The sequence below is a fragment of the Cervus elaphus genome, chromosome 7 (assembly GCF_910594005.1).
Source record: "Cervus elaphus chromosome 7, mCerEla1.1, whole genome shotgun sequence".
Taxonomy (NCBI): domain Eukaryota; kingdom Metazoa; phylum Chordata; class Mammalia; order Artiodactyla; family Cervidae; genus Cervus; species Cervus elaphus.
Genome location: NC_057821.1, coordinates 21,069,074 through 21,085,944, shown reverse-complemented (window position 1 = coordinate 21,085,944; position 16,871 = coordinate 21,069,074). Strand labels below are relative to the sequence as shown.

The 16,871-nt window shown below is 44.7% G+C and overlaps 1 protein-coding gene across 1 annotated transcript in view; it reads left to right on the top strand.

Moving 5' to 3' along the window:
• The first annotated feature begins 374 nt into the window (after positions 1–374).
• ADGRF5 (adhesion G protein-coupled receptor F5) overlaps positions 375–16,871 on the top strand; it is a 108,160-nt gene continuing 91,663 nt past the window's right edge. Inside the window, exon 1 of the mRNA XM_043907667.1 lies at positions 375–834. The gene's annotated coding sequence lies outside the window, so the exon portion shown is untranslated. The remainder of the gene's footprint in view (positions 835–16,871) is intronic.

The window sequence follows — 16,871 nt, the reverse complement described above, 5'->3', positions numbered from 1 at the left end:
AATCCTTAATTTTTGAAGGAGTGGCCTCACATTTTCATTTTGCTTTGAACTCCACCAGCTATGTAGAAAGGAGTCCTGTTTCTAGCAATCTGTAGATATTAGCCCTCAGAGAATTCTTTAAACCCTAGGGGAACATGACCAGAGAGTTTGAGGAAGTGTTCCAGAATTAGACACAGACTGTCATCAGTGTTTCCAGGGTCAGAGCTAAGAGGGTCTGTCCCTCACTGGCAAGCCGACCCTTCCCAGGCCTGTTCCGCCCGCCTCTGACCAATGGCCCCACACCACGGCATCTGGAGTACAGCCAGAAAATTCTTCAGCTCCCTACAAGAGGATGAGGATGTTCTTGACTTTTGCAGAGTTAAACACTTGGAGAAACTTCAGGAAGAAAGCACTTGGTGCAAGGTTAAGCTAGCTGGCCCACCAGTCCTGCAAATTCTCATTGCCACGATTCTTAGCATGTTTATTCTCTTCTTGCCAGTGGCCAAAGGACACGTTTAAATGCCTTATTTCCTCCAGGGAGCCTGGAGAGAAGCAACCAGCACCCAATACAGGAAATCGTGAAGAGATTTAACACGGGCTCCTGTATAACTTCCCTTCCCCCAGCCTCCGCCCCCACCTCCAGCCACACTGAGTCCGTCGGCTTCTTCCTGCAGCAGACACTAGACGGCAGTTCACCTCTGCTCTGAGGTCCCCGTGAGTCCGAGGAGCTGGAGTCTGGTCCTGGGAAAACCCCACCCTCCCACGGCCCTTCAGTTCCACCTTCCCAAAGTGGTTCTTTGGGGCCTCCCAATACAGGATTAAATTTCAGAAGCCTGCAAAGCACAGAAGAGAAAGGTGGGTTCCTGTGAGGATTTTTCTTTTGTCCTGTTGACTGTGAACCAGGCTGTTCTGAATTGTGTGTTCACATGGCTTTTCTTGTAGGCTGTGTGTTTTCAACCTGTGTATCTGGTTGAGGCTTATTCATTTACAGGAATGTGGGGGGAAAAGAGTGAGAGGGGAGAAGACCTTTGGGGATTTTGAATTTGTGCATCTTTGGATAAAGAATGCCACCCAGCAGAATACCTAGAACACGAAGCTGAGTCTTCTTCCCTTTGGAGGGAAATCTCATGAGAAGTTGCATTTGGAGGCTTCAGTATAAAGTAAAAATGTTTACCACCTGCCTTTCCTTTTCAGTAAGACAGGCCCCTCCTTAGATTTTTCTTTTTTTTTTTTTTAAGTCCTTTCTGAGTTTTGTTCCTTTCAGTTAAAGATGTCCTAGGGGATTTTCTGACAGAAATATAAATAGGTGTTTCTAATTTGGAGTGCCTTTGAGTTATGAGAAATGAACAAGCACTGTGTTCAGGATCTGGTGGACTGCCGTGTTATTTTCCAGAACTTGCTGTGAATCAATTGTTCTTCCTGAAGCTTCCTGAAGCTAGATGCAAGTGCCTCTCAAGTGATGGCTGAGAAGGCTAATTTTATTTGCTCTCTTGTGATTACCGTCTACAGGATCCTGTTTCCCTTGTTGTTGTTTAGTCACTAAGTCGTCTCCAACTCTTTGCCACCCCATGGAGGGTAGCCTGCCGGGCTCCTCTGTCCATGGGATTTCCCAGGCAAGAATACTGGAGTGGGTTGCCATTTCCCTCTCTAGAGGATCTTCCCAACCCCGGGATCGAACTCTTGTCTCCTGCATCGGCAGGCTGATTCTTTACCACTGAGCCACCTGGGAAGCCTTGCTCCCTTTAGCTGGTTGCTTTTTCAGTCCTTACTGGAACTTGAGATGGTGCGTCCACTGAGACCCAAAGCGGGGGTCTGGGTTGGCAGGGGCCAGTCAGTCAAGGCTTATTCAAATAACACTACACACAGCATGTTTCTATGATTTATTTTTTTGCCTCTTATGTTTTTATTGTTTCATTTTTGTCCTCATAAGCAACTCTTTCTCTAGGAGAAATGTTTTATAGTGAGTCCATAAAATATCCGTCAATTTACACCTGTTTGTTTGAACGTTGACAGTTCTTTCCTTTACTGCTTTTTTCTTTCCTGAACTTTATTTCTTTCAGATGCTGAAAATTTCTTGCCACTTCTGTGTTTCACCCCAGCCACCGCCTCCCTCCATTCTGTTCTCCATACTCTGCTATAGGGTTCTTGGGAAAATGCAATTCTGAGAATGTCACTTTTCAGTGAAATAGTTCCATTGCGCCCCACTGCTTATAGCCTTGCTTCCTATAAGGTTGTCCAGGGACCGGCTGCCCTTGCAGCTTGTTAGAGAGTTCAGTTTTCCATCCCCTCCCGGATTGACTGAATCTGCATTTTAACCAGTTCGCTGTGTAGTTCACATGCACTAAAGTTTGTGAAGCCCCCACTTAAAGTCTGATTGCTATCATCCTGCCAGCCTCACCTCTCACTCCTGACTTTCCAGCTGTATCCAGTACCTTCCAAATACGTGAGAGCTCTGCTGTCTGCCAGTGTCTAGGTGTGCTGTTCTCTCTGTCGCCAAGAACTTCATTCATCTTTTCCACCCAACTACCCACTGCAGGCTGATTGTTTCTCCACCCGCCTCATCCAGTCCACCTTGGATGGTGGACTAAGTGCGTCTCAAGTCTGCGATTTATGGCACTTAGCAAAATGCTTCTGCCATAGCCCTTAGTACATTAAATGATGGTTGCTAGGTTTATTTTCATCCTTGAGGAGTTACTGGTCATTGATTTCTGAATGCATAATCCTTGAACCAATGCCAGGTACATAGCTTGTACTCAGTGTTTTTGAATTCATGAATGAATGAATGGATGGACCCATGAATGGATACATTGTCCCAAGAACCCCATATCTTCAGACTGAGATCTTGAGTTTGTAGTTTTCCAAGGAGACTGCCAATCTCTATAACATTTTCCCACACTCTCCTTTATGAAACTTGCTGGATTCTTTTCTTCACCACATATTTTGAGTACCTGTCATGTGCCATACCTTTTTGAATCTTTTTTTTTTATTTCACATTCACACCTTCTCCCGGGAGGTGTTTCTCTATCAATGTCCCCCATTCTCCACCACTCCACACAGAGACTCACTCATTTTTCAACAAATATGTTTCGAACACCTTTCCCACACCAGTTCCAGTGTTATACTCAAGGAATCTGATGGCTGAAGACAGAGATGTGAGTCTTGCCTCCATGCAGTTGCCCATAGAGAGGATGTGGTTTTTTATTCTCCTTGATCTTGCTGCTTCTTAAAAAGCCCGAAGGAAAACTGAAAACCTCGTCTCTAACCAAAGCTGGCACATCCAAATAAAGACAGCAGGAGTTCGAAGGCAGAGTGATTTAGTAGAAAGAAAGTTGGACTCTGTTTCAGCATCTGATTTAGTCCAATACCTGCAACTCCCTTGCCAAGTGACCTTGGGTGGGGCCACATCCATCTTGTGGACCTGGATTTTCTCAACTGGTGAACAAGACAGAGATCGATAGGGAAAAGAGGCCCCTGTCTTCATGAGCGAACAGAGAAGATACTATCCAGGGACCCAGTGCACTCAGGTCTGTCATGTCACAGAGGACTTGGAAGGCAGGGCTCGGTTGTTCTCTGGGTCAGACTGGCAAAGAGGAGATCTTAAGGGAGTCATTTCATATGCCCAGGGGCTTAGCCATTACACTGTCCTTGGCACCCTCCATGGGACACAGTGCGGCAGTGGCTTCCAGGGAGCAGCGCCCTGCAGCTTTGAGGAGTCCGCTTGGCATTCGCTGTTGGGTGGAGAGCTGGTTTGAAGGAGGGCAGCTGAGGAGGGAGGCAGTGGCATCCTCAGGCAATCTCTGCTTTTGGAAAGCAGCCAAGAGAAGGGAAGGAAGTAGCTCCACAAAGTAGTGCGTGAAAAATCCAGGAACCTACAAGACACAGAACAAAGAAGACATCCCTGACCCCGACTGTGTGCGGCACGGCTGCAAGGACTCCCTGCCTGATTACATTGGGTTTTTTCCTAATTTGTGTTCATTTCACCTCGAATCAGAAGTTGGGAGCCAGCCACGGTATCCTTTGTCCCCAAGCTTTGTACCTGCATGGAGCGCATACACAGCTGGGAGGAAACAAATACTTTCTATTTGTTCTCCAGACACAACCTAGGCTTAGGCTGCAGCAGACTCCTTAGTCTTTTGCAAGGGACCACCCTTCCCCTATCTGAGCCTTCTCTTCCTTCTCCATCATTGTGTGAAGCTTCCAAATGAAATGCCTTCCAGACATCCTGAGTTCCTTCTCGATTCCTTGAGCATCTCTTTGCCTCAACATTTCCTGCACAACCACCTTGCCAATAATTGCCTCCTAGCAGGCAAAGTGTTTTCTGCCAGTCATTTCCTATAGCCTCTTAGGTTAGCATTAATTTCTATCAGTAAGCACACCTTGGAGCAACAGAAAAAAGAGGTTCGCCTGCGTGAGAGGTTTCTAATGATCTGTCATGGGTCTCAGGATGTCTGAGATCAAGCTTGCCTGTACCTGATCAACATTTTTTTTTCATCAGAAGCATAGAGTGGGCTTAGAAAGAGGCAGACCCACTTCTGAATCCTCCATCTGTCACTTCCTTTAATAAGTAGTTATATCTCTAGTCTTAGATTTGTTTCTGAAAATGCAGATAATATTTACCAAGCAAGGTTGTAAAGAAGATTGGTTATTTATAAAGTACCGAATATGTTGCCTCAAAAAATACATCAGATCTGAAAAGAAGAAGCTAACCAAGATGGTGAAAATGATAAAAATGTCATGTGCAGAATAGTTGAAGGAACCAGGGGATAGTTGAAGTAAGAAGTAACTCTTGTAGTTCACGAAAGTTAAAGTGTTAGCTACTTAGTTGTGTCTGTCTCTTTGCGACCCCACTGACTGTAGCCCTCCAGGCTCCTCTGTCCATGGAATTCTCCAGGGAAGAACACTGGAGTGGGTTGCCATTCCCTTCTCCAAGGGATCTTCTAGACCAGGGATCGAACCCAGGTCTCCTGCACTGCAGGCAGATTCTTTACTATCTGAGTCACCAGGGAAGCCCTGTAGCCCATGAAGGCTGCCTTCAAATATTTAAAGATGTTTGTGTGTGGGAAAAGAGGTCAACATGAGTGGAAATTATAAGGCAAAAAATCTTAGCTCAATGTACAGAATGATTTACCCACCATCAGAATTGTCTAAGCTGGGTGAGCTGCCTCGTGGCAGGGTGAACACCCTGTTCTGGGCAGTATTCCAGGACCCTGGAAGCATGGCCGGGATGTTCCCAAAGGGATGCCCGCACTGGGTGGAGTGTGGGTGATGACCTCAAGGTCTTTCCCACTCAAATCTACTGAGAGCCTTGTGATGTCAGGGCTCAAGTCCAAGCCACCAAATAAAGGTATATATATATAAAAAAATTATCAGGCTACAGAGTGCCTGAGGCTGCCTTTTGACTAGCTAGCCCTACCCACCTGTGATGCTTTTTAAATAGGGTCTTTGCAGGAACAATCAAAAGGTTGGACTTCCAGGAAAAAAGAAAAAAAGAAACGAGAACAATGAGATGGGAAAAGTTCACTCCAAACCACTCTTCTTGGGTTCCTCTTCAACTAGTTTGTGGGTTACTCCTTGTGTTACAGATTACCACATTTTGGGATATTTTCAGCTGCACTGGGGTCAGGCAAGTAATAGCAAGACTCAAATCTTTGTCCTTGATTTCTGCTCTATCTATAAAACAAAAGCACAATATGACTATGTATTCTTTATCATCCAGAAATCTAATTTTTAAAAATTTTTTTCATTTTTAATTGGAGGATAATTGCTTTACAACATTGTGTTGGTTTCTGCCATACAACAAGGCGAATCAGCTGAAAGTATGAATATTAATGTATCCCGTCCCATTTGAGCCTCCCCCCCAACCCCAAGTCATCACACCGCCCGGCTGAGCTCCATGCGCTACACAGCAACTTCCCACGAGCTATCTATTTTACACATGGTAACGTTACTCCTCTCTCAATTCATCCCACCCTCTCTTTCCCCCTACTGTGTGTCCACGAGTCCACTCTCTATGCCAGAAATCTAATTTTAAGAAATGCAAAATAAAGTAGTGCCATCTTCTAAATTGCAGGGATTGTGAGTGAAGTATTTCCCTTTGGAGGTGAGAGGAGAGCTGGCTGCGGCTGGCTGCCTGCTCGGAGTTCACCAACCATTGTTTTCCACCCACCTTTCCTTTTCTGCTAAGTAAGCCACGTGATAACATCCTCTCTGCCAGCTCAGGACCAGGGGGCTTTTATAAAAAGGAGAATTTAGCTTAGGCGGAGAGGGACCTGTACACAGCATCCACTGCTCTTGGGATGTTTTGCTCAAACTTCACCCTTCCAGGACTCAGAAGAACTTTCTGGTCTTGTCATTTTTTATCCCTCACGTCTTTCTGCAGTCACTTGGGCAGCATCTTCGCATGCTTTTTGTTCTCGCAGTCTTTGTTTTGAAATCTCAGGGAAAAGAAACTGTCGTTCTTTCAACAGAAGCGAACATCAACGGATGATGTGTTTTGTCAAATCAAAACAAAACTACAGTACATTTTTTTCTCCAGGTTTACCTAGGTTTCTTGAAAACAATTTTAAAAAAAGATCTTTTTGAAATATAATCAACTATGCAGGACAAAAATCAGAGAAATCCATGCAGAGCAGCATGTTTATTTTTAGATGCACATCAACAGCCCAGCGTAGCAAAGCAACTGTCTAATGTCCAAACTAAGGCCCTGGGAATTTCCTCTAACAAGCCTGCGCTTCCGCGCATTGTTATAGTACAAAGGGCAGCGAAGGGCCTGAGTGCAGGGCTCCGGGTGACCCGCCCACCGTGAAATCTGGAACCTCTCATTCCTTAAGTCTATGTGGTCCTCCAGGCCGGGGTCACGGTACAGGGCGCCCCGGCAGCTCTGGGCACATTCAAATGAGGAGATGTGTATGATTATTTCATCTAAAAATATCTCAGAGACCACTGATGGCATTTCAGAAACAAAGGCTCAGCTTTCTATTTGTGGCTGTGGATCTCCTCAATCCTCATCCTTGTCTTGAAGTGGACTCTGGTCTAGCCCAGAAATGGGGCTAACTCTGGGTTAGATTGCAATTAAAGTGGTTTTAAAGCATATTATATATATATATATATATATATATATATATATACATATATATATATTTTTTTAAAGCATAGGTGCCTATACACACAACCCAACACACACACACACACGAAAAGGAATCTGACACCTGAGCCACCTAGATCTTTCCTATTATTCTAGATTAGTTTCTGATTCTTGATTTATCTCCAAAATGGATGCAACAAACCTTACATCTTATTAGTTTGAGGAGAACTAACATGCAGTATTACAAATAAACTGACCCAAACTAGACTTCCACTTAAAGTTTTGCATTTTGGTCCTAATATGCTTTAAGCTCTCTCCAAGAAACTATTGTAAGAACGTTAGTTAGTGCTGGGTTAGTCGGTGGAAACTCTTTCCTCTCTCTAACGTTACATACAATTGTTGTTGTTTAGTTGCTAAGTCATGTCCAACCCTTTTGCCACCCCATGAACTGTAGCCCACCAGGCTCCTCTGTGCATGGAATTCTCCAGGCAAAGAATACTGAGGCTGGTTCCCATTTCCTCCTCCAGGGGATCTTCCCCACCCAGGGATGGAATCCACGTCTCGGGCATTAGCAAGCAGATTCTTTACCATCATGCCATCTGGGTAGCCCTCTTGTAAGAATATTTGCCATCAAGTCTCTAGGGGTTTTTGTTGTTTGGAGGGTTTGTGTTTTTGCTTTTCTTTTGTTTTGGTTTGGCTTTTTTGCCCTTACAGAGGAAGAATCGCATTTGTTACTAAATGGACACACTATGCTAGGAGAGTTTTCAGGCCTTTGTCAATCTCTCCTCACCCCGGGGAAGGTCAAGGCTGCCACGCTCAGGGCTGCATCTGGGATTACCACGGAAGAGGAAGAGTGGGTCTCAGATTTGCAAGCAGGGGTTCATACCTGCCCTCTGGGGTCCACTGTCTGCATCCCAGCAGCTGCCTGTCAGGATGGGGTCCATCATGATCGGACACCCCAGGGGACCTGCACAGAGAAATGCCAGCCCTGAGCCTGGATGAGAGGGCTGGGCTTTGTCAGCAGGTGGATGACCAGGCCACCTCTGGGCCCACAGATGCAGGAAAAGGTGTTCTAGTCCTTTGGTGAAAAATGTGCAAATGTTAGTAAAAAACGTCTTTATGGATTGTTTTGTTTGCAAGTGTTTATTATCAGACACTCCTCAGGGGTTCACAGGGCAGGTCGCGAATGTCCGAAGTAGGGCCTGGGAATTTCCTTCCACCGAGGCTGTGCTTCCTCTCTTTGTTACTCCTCAAAGGACAAGTGGAGCATTGCTCGAGAGCCTTACTTAACCCTTTCTTCTGTCCGCCTGCCCCATCGCAGAATAGTCCCTCTGTCAGCCTTTGAAGAAGCAGAAGGATTGCAGACTTGGGTTGTGTGGGGGCACACACAGCTGCATATGCAGATAGGCTTGTATATATGAGTGTGTATGTGTGTATATGTGTGTGTGTATGTGTGTATATATGTATATGTATATGTACTTGTATATGTATATGTGCGTGTATATGTGTGTATGTGTTTGTATATGTGTATGCATATGTATGTGTATATTTGTGTGTGTGTGTGTTAGTGGAGAGGAGATAGGTAATAAAGCATAAAACTTACTTCTTTTTTTAAAACTTTTTCTTTTATATTGGAGTATAGCCGATTAACAGTGTTGTGATGGTTTCAGGTGGAGAGCAAAGGGACTCAGCCATCATACACATGTATCCATTCTCCCCAAACCTCCCTCCCATTCAGGCTGCCACATAACACGGAGCAGTGTTCCCTGTGCTGTACAGTGGGTCCTTGTTGGTTATCCATTTTTAATATAGCACTGTGTACTTGTCCATCCCAAACTTCCTAGTTACCATCTCCCCCCTCCAACCATTATAAAACTTGCTTCTTTTTTAAAGTTCTCTTTCAGTATCACTACATACACCCAGTCATTGTTCAGACCAGGCAAAATTTCTACTTTATTTACCAAAACATACTTTCATGATAAAAATGCTCACCCAATTTTAGTTCCCTGTCCCCATTCCCTGTTCCCAGGGCAGGGTCCTCCTAGGGTGATAGTTGTTATTCCCCTTTGGAGTCGGTGAAATGAGTGGAAAGATTTTACGTGAACCAAGTTCTTTATGGAGCATATATGGAGCATAGGCCACCTGCGTGAACTCCACTAGGAACCAAGGGAAAGCAGAAGTTCTGCCTGTGAGGAAGTTCAAGCCCCTCTGGTGTATTTATACCTGTATGCCGACACATATACTCATGCCTTTTAGTGAGAGTACAAAGCCGTCAGGGAACTGGGTGATCCAAATCCAGAAAGATCAGAAGAGGACCCTGAGCCCTTGTGCTGCCAGAGATGCGATTATGATACCCAGCACATTTTTCTGGTGACTCCAGTGTCCTCAGCTCTCCAAGCACCAACATGGCCAAGTACACACATACAGACACACACACACACACACACAGACACACACACACACAAATGGGGACATACAACCACTCTCAGGAGACAACTCTGCCATCTTAGAGGAAATTGCCTCTCAACCCCAGCTCCACAAAAGCTCCTCCTTCCACACCCATCTCTTCTCATTCTTTTCCTGTCTCCAAGGAAGAGACAGCCCTTCGTTGCATCCAGAGCTCAGCTTTAACCCCGTCTTATTTCTCAATAGGCTTCTCAGATGGCATACTGGTAAAGAACCTGCCTGCTAAGTCAGGAAACGCAGGAGATGAGGGTTTGATCCCTGGATCGGGAAGATCCCCTGGAGAAGGAAATGGCAACCCACTCCAGGATTCTTGCCTGAAGAATCCCATAGACAGAGGAGGCTGGTGAGCTATAGTCCGGGGTCACAAAGAGTCAGACAGGACTGAACGCACACACACACTCATCCTCCCAATGGCATCACTACTTCACTACACTCTCCTCTGATTGGCTCTCCCCACTGTCATTTAAATCTGCGTAGGACCATCTCATGGCAAAACAACCTTTGCTGACCACGCAGCTACCCTTCCTCTTCCTTTCCTCCTCACCGTGAAATGCAAGAAAGGATTGTTGATGTTCACGTCTTGGGTCATCATCAACTACTCACCCAGGAAATGACTCTGTTCTGTCTCCTCATCTCCCCGACCCCCAGGACCCCTTAGCAAATGTCTTGCCAAGACTCTCTGTGACCTCCACGACCCCAAGCCCATCTCACTCCCTTGTCTACAGCACGTGACCTTGTGGCCCACCACCCTCTGTGCTCTCATCCTGCCTTCTGGGGTCCATAGTCTCCTAGCTTTCTAACTACTCAGTTTTCTTTGCAGGTTCCTTTCACTTACTGTTCCTGCTACTTCCCAATGGCCACGATCTGGACCACCTTCCCTTCTCCACCTCCACCACCTCCCTGCTGAAATTCATCTCTCTGTCCAGAGTTCTCTTTTCTCCCTTCTCTGTTAAGTAAACTATTGATCATCCAAGTGCTCACTCAGTCATGTTCGACTCTTTGTGACCCCATGGACTGTAGCCTGCCAGGCTTCTCAGTCCACGGAATACTCTGGGCAAGAATACTGGAGTAGGTTTCCATTTCCTACTCGAGGTGGTCTTCCCAACCCAGGAATCGAACCTGCGTCTCTTGTGTTTCCTGCCTTGGCAGGCAGATTCTGTACCACTAGCACCACCTGGGAGGCCCCCATTGGTCATCCAAAGTCTGTCTGAAATGCCACCAGATTACTCCCTTTTTACGTGTCTCTCCATCCATGAGCTGACTTGTCTTCCAGGCATCTTCGCAACCCTCCCTTATGATGCCTTTCGTATTTGTATTCTCAGTAATTGTTCCCATATACTTCTTTCCTAGAACATAGAGATACTTCCTCATTCATCTTTGTATTCCTCACCCCCAGCACAGTTCCTGGCACATTGGGTTTTTCACTAAATTACAGAGAGTTGGGAATGTCAAAGAGTCACTTAACAGACACTTTAGTGAACTTTTACCTGAGCTTAAGTAACAGTAAACAGTAAATGGCTTTACTGTTTGGGGATAAATGGTATTAGTAGATTTTTATTTAGAAATGTATTTAAATTTTAAAAATGCAAAAATTATATTTGAATATAATTTTTAAAGTGAAACCACTCACATTTAGACTGCTAACAATATTTCACTTTTCTTCAAGATGGAAATTAGAATCCTGAGCACTTCCTATTTGAGTGTTCAGTCTCTGTTTAAAAGCAGAAAGGAATGACAACTTGGATTTCATGTCGAATTTAAGTTTTCCCGCAGGGAGAATGTCTGAATGTGTCATGAATGACACTGGATTTTCATGCACCTGAAGTGGGGTTGCCATGGTGGAGCAGGGCTAATATTTTGCCAAGGTTTTGCCACTTCACTATGCAGCTGGCATTACGTAAAATTTCCCCAGCTGCACCCGCAAGTCTTTTGAAGTCACAGAGATGGATTTGCTGAGTTGTTTGAAGGGGAACCAGGGGCAGCCCAGAAGAATCAGCCTTATCACTGAGTCAGTACCAAATCCACTCAAGGTCTTGTCTCCCAGGAGCTCAAACAGCAGAGGTGAGTCTCAGAAGGTGGAGCCAGAAGCTCACCCAATTCTGGGTGGTGACAATATTCTATCTCCTCCCTGGGGCTATGAAGAGAAAACATAGGAAATGCTATTTATGTTGAAAAATGTCATTCCTTTAAATCTCTACATTAGGTTTTTGTAATAATGCATGTAAAATATTAGTACAAAACAGCAGGAAATGGCATGTAAAATATGGGCCATAGATAGCATGGTTTGTCCAAGTATGGTTGAGAGATGGCTGGAGTGTTGGTCAATATGTAGATTGCCAGGCTCTACCTAGATCTATGACGTCAAGTAGGAATCTGGGGCTGGAGGCAGGAAGTAGAGCTGAACTGGGAATCCACATTTTTTAACCAGCACTTTAGATGGTTCCTCCGAAGTCTGATGGACATTTTATTATGCATCAATAACAATATATAGGAAACACCTGGCAACCTGTGTTTAGAAAAGTGTCTACACTGGGCAAGTGGTGCAGTGGTTAAGAATCTGCCCGCCAATTCAGGAGATGCAAGAGATGCTTTCCATCCTTGAGTCAGGAAGATCCCCTGGAGGAGGGCATGGCAACCCACTCCAGTATTCTTGCCTGGAGAATCCCATGGACAGAGAAGTCTGGTGGGCTACAGTCCACAAGGTCGCAAAGAGTCGGACACATCTGAGAGCACACATGCATGCATGCTACACTGGGCACCCCTACATTCTGTGCACCCCAATGGGGAGTTTAATGATTTTGCCATCTGGACTCATCTTTGATGCAACATCCTTCCTGCTGAATTTGTAGCCCTTTCGTGGGCTCCAGGTTTGGAAGAGAATCCTGTACCATTTTGTAGCATCCTTCACACTGTCATTTTTAACAATTTGTGTGTTTATGTCTTGGCAGCTTGTCTCAGCATGATATATTATAGAAGCAAGAGCTGGGTTTAGGATTTGGATCTGCTCCAGATTCTTCAATGTCTTTGACTGCCAATCTATGTCGTTTTTAAATGAGACTTGGCAAGTTGATTAACCTTTCCAAGCCTCCCTTTCTCGAGTGGGAGTAGCTAACCAGCTCCTAGCTTATTGTGAAAATTAAACGTCATGCACACAGTTTTTAAAAAGGCACTCAGCCTAGACCCTGTGACAGAGTGGATTCTCAGCAAGAGAGAGCAATTAAAAATAACAACAAATAAACAAGCTCCCACTGCATAGCACAGAAGACTATATTCAATATCCTATGATAAACTATAATGAAAAAGCATATTTTAAAAAAGAATGTATATATATATATATATATATGTAAATATATGTATAACTGAACCTCTTTGCTATACAACAGAAATTAACATAACGTTATAAATCAACTATATTTCAGTAAAAAAATAACAACAAAAGTTTCATCAACACCAACCACTGAGGAAAAGAGATTAAGTAATTTGTCCAAACTTACTTAGCCAGTAAGTGGTAGAACAAGGATGTAAACCAAGGTCGTCAGGTGCCACAGCCCATGTTCTCAACATTTTATAGCGATTCTAATAATGTGCCACCTGGGGAGTCATTATTAACAAACAGGAATTGAGCATCAGCCTACAGTGAGTTATGCGCGCAGCACACAGCAGTAGACAAACAAGGCCCTTCCTTTTCATGAGGGTGGGGACTAGGAGAATCAAAGGATAGAAGAAGAGCTCACAAATCTTTTTAATGCAGTTCAGGAAATGCCCTGATGGAGGCAAGTGAGAGGCAGAGGTGTACATACAACTAAAAGGAGTTAAAGCAGCTTCTTGCCTGGAATGACCTTGACTTGGGCCTTGAAAGACAATGGGCATTAGACCAGTGAAAATAGGGGAAGAAGGCAGTTCTAGGCAGAGGCTGGAGAACACAGTGCTGGCAGGGCACCGAGGAGGGTCAGAGAAGGGAGAGTAAGAAGAGAAGAAAGTGATGGAGAGAAGTGAAGTGGGAGGGTGGGCAGAAGCCCTAATGATTCAGGGTTTTAGCTGAAGACAATTGTATGTCAGGCTTCCCAGGTGGCTCAGAGGTAAAGAATCTGCCTGCCAATGCAGGAGATGAGTGTCAATTCTGGGTTGGGAAGATCCCCGGAGAAGGAAATGACAACGCACTCCAGTATTCTTGCCTGGGAGATCTCATGGACAGAGGTGCTTGACGGGCTACTGTCTGTGGGGTCACAAAAGAGTCAAACACGACTGAAACAACTAAACAGCAACAGCAAATTGTATGTCACTTTAGAGTGAGGGGAGACTTTCTGTCCACTAACTCAGCAGCTATCTATCTGCCAGTGTTTCTCTAAATTTAGGCACATCGTCTGATTCTGTTGGCCTGGACCTGGAGACCAGACACCAGGACTTTCACAAACTGAGAAGCACTGTGGTAAAATAATGATTTTGTATCTCAGTGATTGTTAAGCTTTCTTGTGCCTCAGAATCACCCCCTGAACATTTGTTTAAACACTGATGTCTGGGTCTACCCCCAGAGTTTTCGATTCTGCAGGTCTGGAGTGGGTTCAAAATGTTGCGTTTTTAGGGAATTCCCTGGCAGTCCAGTGGTTAGGACTCTGCACAAAAAAGAGTTTGCATTTCAAGCAAGTACCTAGGGAGTGTTAAAGCTGCCAATCTTCAGCACTTTACAGAGGAGAATCTCGGGGTGTGAAGCCAGGAATTTAGGCAACAGTACTTAGGTGATTCTTAAGCTGCTGATTTGATAATTCCTGGGAGGAGGAATGATTGAAATCTCTTGTCTTCTTTGCTATACTGCTTCTTTAACTTTTAAATATTCCCATAGTGTAAGAAAATCAAAGCCAAGTATTCCTGATGTTCTGGGTGATTTTGCCCTATGCTGCTGTGCCCTGCCCAGTTGTGCCTGACTCTTTGAAATTCCATGGACCGTAGGCCACCAGGCTCCTCTGGCCATTGAATTCTCCAGGCAAGAATACTGGAGCAGGTTGCCATTTCCTTCTTCAGGGGATCTTCCCTCTCCAGGGATCAAACCTGTGTCTCCTGCATTGCAGGCAGATTCTTTACTACTGAGCCACCTAAGAAGCACTCCTTTATACTCTGTAAGTGGTAAAAATATGGTGACTTGGAGAGTTCTTAGGAATTTTAAAAATCCAAAATTTGAAACATTTGTTTGCAAAGCAGGAAGTTTGTTTGCAAAGTAGGAAGTCACTTGCTGGGCAGAGCAAACACTCAGGTGGAGGGCATGCCCCCTCGGAGGCTTTAGATGTGCAACTTTTGAGCAAGTTTCTCTCCATTTTTAGAGCAACTTGAATCTGAGTCTCCTTGGAAAGGGCTGTGAACGTGGAAATGTGAGATTGGTGTCTTTGTGTGTGGCCAACCAGCTAAGGCAGGAAGAGCCTGGGAAACCCAAAGGCAAAGAGAACAATAAAGGTGAGGGCTTCCCTGGTGACTCAGACGGTAAAGAATCTGCCGGCTAATGCAGGAGACTCAGGTTTGATCCCTGGGTCAGGAAGATCCCCTGGAGAAGGGAATGGCAATCTACTCCAGTATTCTTGTCTGGAGAATTCCATGGACAGAGGAGCCTGGCAGGCTACGGTCTATGGAGTCACAAAGAGCCAGACATGACTGAGCGACTAACACTTTACTTTTACAAAACAAACCCTACCCAAACTATCTTTTTTAAATGTCATGGTCACAAACTAAATTTCTCGCACCAAAGATTTGAAGAAAAATATTCACGTGCAAAATAGTAAGTGGCCAAATTAAAAATCTTTAGTACAGTGAGTAATGAATCAAAATGAGGCTCACAGGAGCAGAAATAATTACAAATCATAAAAAAGCAAGTTACGGTGAGGGTTTTATTACCAATCTGGTGTGTTAAATTCCTCTCTCTGGAGTATTGAAATGCAAACACCCTTCTGAATATCTGGAAGCATCTGGAAATCTTCATTCGTCCAAAGAGGATTCAGTTCCATTAACTATCCCTATTTCATAAAGAACAAATGGACTAACTGTATGCTTTAAGATTTTCCAATACTGCAATTTTCCAATTTTTGACCTTTGTTTACCAGGAAAATGAATTAATGGAGTTCCTCCATTCCTTGCGGGGTTCTCTTATAGCTCAGCTGGTAAAGAATCTGCCTGCAATGCAGGAGACCCTGGTTTGATTCCTGGGTCCAGAAGATCCCCTGGAGAAGGGATAGGCTACCCACTCTAGTATTTTTGGGCTTCCCTGGTGGCTCAGATGGTAAAAAATCCATCTGCAATGCGTGAGACCTGGGTTTGAGCCCTAGGTTAGGAAGATCCTCTGGAGGAGGGCATGGCAACCCACTCCAGTATTCTTGCATGGATAATCCCCATGGATAGAGGAGCATAGCGGGCTACAGTCCATGGGGTCACAAAGAGTCGGACACAATGGAGCTACTAAGCACAGCACCCATTTCTTATCCTCACAATATATTCACCCTCTGATGCAAGTTACTTATGAGTTTTAAAACAATGAGTTCAAAGGGAAGTTACTAAAAATAACTGAAGTGAACTATGATTGTATGAAAAGGAAATAAACAGAAAACTACTTTCATTGAGTCCGAGAAACAATGAACTTTTATTGACTCGCTCTTTCCCCTCATTTGTTTAATTTGCACACAGGGATTTTAGTGGAAACCCCCAGGTACACCAGTTTGGTTGCCTAGTTACTTTGTGCCTCTGCGAGCTCACAGGCAGTGAGGTGCCTTCACATTTCCTGAAGTTCCCCCCCCAACACATTTGAACCCACCTGGGTTCAAGCCCCAGCTCAGCCCTCGGTTCAATCAGTTCAGTTCAGTTCAGTGACTCAGTCATGTCCGACTCTTTGCAACCCCATGGACTGCAGCACGCCAGGCCTCCCTGTCCATCACCAACTCCCGGAGTTTACTCAAACTCATGTCCACTGATTTGGTGATGCCATTCAACCATCTCATCCTCTGTCATCCCCTTCTTCTCCTGCCTTCAATCTTTCCCAACATCAGGATCTTTTCCAGTGAGTTAATTCTTTGTATCAGGTGGCCAAAGTATTGGAGTTTCAGCTTCAGCATCAGTCCTTCCAATGTATATTCAGTACTGATTTCCTTTAGGATGGACTGGTTGGATCTCCTTGCTGTCTAAGGGACTCTCAAGAGTTTTCTCCAACACCACAGTTCAAAAGCATCAATTCTTCTATGCTCAGCTTTCTTTATAGTCCAACTCTCACATCCATACATGACTACTGGAAAAAACAGAGCTTTGGCTAGACAGACCTTTGTTGGCAAAGTAATGTCTCTGCTTTATGATATGTCTAGATTGGTCATAA